General features: G+C 40.3%; 1 pseudogene; it reads right to left on the bottom strand.

Annotated features, from left to right (window-relative positions):
* Positions 1–326: 326 nt before the first annotated feature.
* On the bottom strand, positions 327–1,151 carry LOC138170648 (elongation factor 1-delta pseudogene; annotated as a pseudogene).
* Between the last annotated feature and the right edge of the window lie 2,745 nt (positions 1,152–3,896).

The raw sequence follows: 3,896 nt of genomic DNA, 5'->3' as shown, positions 1-3,896 counted from the left end.
TAGATAGATAGATAGATAGATAGATAGATAGATAGATAGATAGATAGTTGGATATGTAAAAAACCTCAAATACAAGCAAGATAGTTCTTACTCTTAAGGAGCTTATGTTGTAATAGGGGAAGGCAACACATAAAGGGGAGCTGGTACGATGTTATGGTGAGGAAAGGGCTGGGAAGTGGCTTTCAATTGGTCTATCCTCCACTTGATAACAAAGTTACTTTACAAAAGCACCAGTCTGACCATTTCACCTCCTTTAAAATCCAGTGATTTCTTACTGTCCCTAGGATCAAATATAAAGTCTTTTGTTTAGCAGTTTTTCCCCCCCCTCAAATCTCAACCTTTATTTTGGTTACAGAATCACACACATTCAGGGGCCTTTTAGATCTTGTTGAAAGCAGCAATGTCAACACTCTGCACATAATCTTCCAACTTGGTGATCTCCTCCTCCAGAATGTCTGTGTCCACCTTGTCATCCTCTACCACACACTGGATCTGCAGCTTCTGAATGCCATGCCCCACAGGCACCAGCTTGCAGCCTCCCCAGACCAGTCCATCCAGCTGTATGGAGCTGACACACTCCTCCAACTTTGCCACGTCTGTTTCATAATCACAAGATTTGACATCTAGGAGGATGGAAGACTCTGCAATCAGCCCTGGCTTCTTGGCCTTCTCTGCATGCAGACTGGCAAAGCCATTCCTCCCTGTTTCCTTGTCTTCTTCCTCAACATCACTACCAAACAAGTCAATATCATCATCTTCCTCATCGTCCTCTGCTGGGGTGGCCGCCTTCTTAGCGGGTGATTTGGTGGGTAGTTCCACTTTCTGCATAGGGGATACATGCTGGGTTTGAGGAGCCAGAGAATGGTGGGAAGGGGAGCATTTCTCCAGGGTGCACAGCTGGATTTTAAACTTGGAGATGGTGAGCTCTAGGTCCTGAATCACACACTTTGGTTCTTTGCCTCTAAATTGGAAATTTGGGTGACCAGCTCACTATGGTCCCTACTATGACCACTGGAAGAGCTGGTGTTAGTGCTCTGTTGGGAGGAGACGGGCAGAGGACCATTCATCTGCTCATAGAACTTTCTCTCTGCATCATTGTACTTGAATTTGTCAAGCCAGATCTTCTCATGCACCAGGCAGCTGTTTGCCATCTTCACTCCATGAGAAGGGAGGGCAGCTGCAAAAGGTTAGTCCCAAATGGATCGAGTAAGAAGAGGTGGAGAAAGGAGCAGTTAAGTTGGGGTTTTTTTGTTTGTTTTGTTTTTTTACAGTCTAGCTCCTTCCTACCTTTCCATGCTTCTTATACTTTATTCCTCTCCAAGCATTCTACAATTTAGCTAATCTGGTGTACTTACCGTTCCTGGCATATAAATCTCCGTCTCTGTCTTTGTGCTTTTGCACTGGTTGCCTCCATGCATGGGATGCTCTCCCTCCTCACATCTACCTCTTAGCTTCCTTAGCTTGCTTTAAGTCCAAGCTCAACTTCTATCTTCTGCAGGACGTCTTCCCTAGTCCCCGCCAGCTGCTAGTATCTTCCCTTCTGAGATTACCTCCCATCTACTACGTTTGTGTGTTAGGTAACCAGTTATTTCTGTGTTTGTTGCTTTCCCCATTGGAATGTAAGCTCCTTGAGGCCAGGTATCAATTTTACCCTTCTTCGTATTCTTAGTGTTTACTAAGTATTAAGGTAAGCACTTAAACGCTTTATGACTGATTACATGGATTGACCTCCAGCTTATCCATTTCTCTCTCTCTTTTTTTTTTTTTGCTTTTTTTTGGGGAGGGCAATTGGGGTTAAGTGACTTGCCCAAGGTCACACAGCTAGTTTTTGTGTTAAGTGTCTGAGGCCAGATTTGAACTTAGGTCCTCCTGACTCCAGGGCCAGTGCGCTATTCACTGAGCCACTTAGCTGCCCCATATCCATATCTCTTAAAATGTGTTGCATAGAAATGACCAAAATACTCCAGATGTGGTTTGCTAGGGCAGACTATGTCTGGATTGATAATCATGACCACTATGCTTCTCTTAATTCAGATCATATTAGTTTCATTGACTTCTATTTCATAATTAATACTGAGTTTTCAGTCCACTAAAACCCACAGATCTATTTTAAATAAACTACTCTTTAACTATATACATCTATGTGAACTGAAGTACATCCGTATACACATGAACACACACACTTTGTGTGGAGTTGATTTTTTGAATCTCAATGTAATACTGTACATTTATCACTATTAAATTTAACATTGTTATTGGTTCTAGTCCATCAAGATAATTTTGTATCCTATCACCCAACCCAAAAACAATTAAGGAAAGAAAAATATAAAGAAAAGACAGCCAAATCTCTCTTTTCAATATCAACATCAATACTTGTACAAGATTCAGTAATACAGCAAGCAGCAGTAATTAAACATTCAATACCTAGACACATATAAAAGTCCACAAAAATAACTTTAAAAAGAACTGATCTGATTTTTCCAAGATCTGTGAACTTCTATAGCTATTTTCCACTTGGAAAACTGAGTGCTGTATAATTGCAGTCTAAAATAATAAAGAGAACAAGCATAGTAGCCTAGTGTTTGATAAACCCAAAGATCCTAACTTTGGGGGCAAGAATTGAATATTCAACAAAATTTCTTGGGAATAATAGAAAGCCATCTAGCAGAAACTAGGTTTAGAACAACATCTCACATGGTATAATCAAGAGAAACCCCACATGGTACGTCCCTTAGACCTAAAGGGTGACAGCATAAACAAGTTAGAAGTCCAAGGAAGGAATTACTTGTCAGATCTATGGATAGGGAAAGAGTTCATTATCAAACCAGAGATAGGGAAGGTCACAAAAAAGTGAAATTGATCATTTTGATTATATAATTTTTAAAAAAGTTTTTGCACATAGGGGTGGCCAGGTGGCTCAGTGAGTAAGAGCACCGGCTCCAGTGTCAGGATGACCTGGAGATCGAATCCTGGGCTCAGACACTCAGCACCACATCCAGAAATAACTGGCTGTGTAACCTTGAGCAAGTTACTTAACCCCGATTGCTCAAAAAAAAATTTTTTTTTAAATTAAAGTTTTTGCACAAATTAAATCAACGCAGCTAAAAATTAGAAGATAAACAGATGATAAATTGGGGCGGAGGGAATCTTTGCAAGCTAGTTTCTCTGATAAAGGTCTCATTTGTAAGATATATAGGGAGTAGGGGTGGCTAGGTGCAGTGAATAGAGCACCGGCCCTGGAGTCAGGAGGACCTGAGTTCAAATTCAGCCTCAGACACAACACAAAAACTAGCCATGTTACCTTGGGCAAGTCACTTAACCCCAATTGCCCTCCAAAAAGCAAAAAAAAAAAGATATAAAGGGAGCTGATTCAAATTCATAAGACTATAAGTCATTCCTCAATTGATAAATGGTTAAAGGATATGAACAGGTAATTTTCAGAGGAAGAAACCCGTGCTATTCCATATGAAAAAATACCTAAATCACTAATAAATAGGGAAATGGAAATTAAAATAGCCTTGAAAGTTCCACAACATGCCTATCAGATTGGCAAAAAAGGAAAATGACAAATTCTGGAGGGGCTATGGGGAAACAGATTTTTTTTTTAACATTTGTTTTTAAAACTTTGATTTCCAAGTTCTTTCCCGTTTCCCCTCCTCACCCACTGCCACTGGGAAGATAAGTAATTCAATATAGGTTGTACATGTATAGTTACACAAAACATTTCCATAGTAGTTATATTATGAAAGACTAATTATATTTCCCTCCATCCTGTCCCGCCCCCCCCACTTATTCTGTTTTCTACTTTGATCCTGTCACTTTTCAAATGTATGTGCTTCTAACTACCCTCTCCCCCAATTTGCCCTCCCTTCTATCATCCCCCTTCTTATGCCCTT

This window comes from Petaurus breviceps, unplaced genomic scaffold (assembly GCF_028583685.1).
Source record: "Petaurus breviceps papuanus isolate PSGF00001 unplaced genomic scaffold, PetGlider_PUasm1.0 38, whole genome shotgun sequence".
In the NCBI taxonomy this organism is placed as follows: Eukaryota; Metazoa; Chordata; class Mammalia; order Diprotodontia; family Petauridae; genus Petaurus; species Petaurus breviceps.
This window is presented reverse-complemented; position numbering and strand designations above follow the sequence as displayed.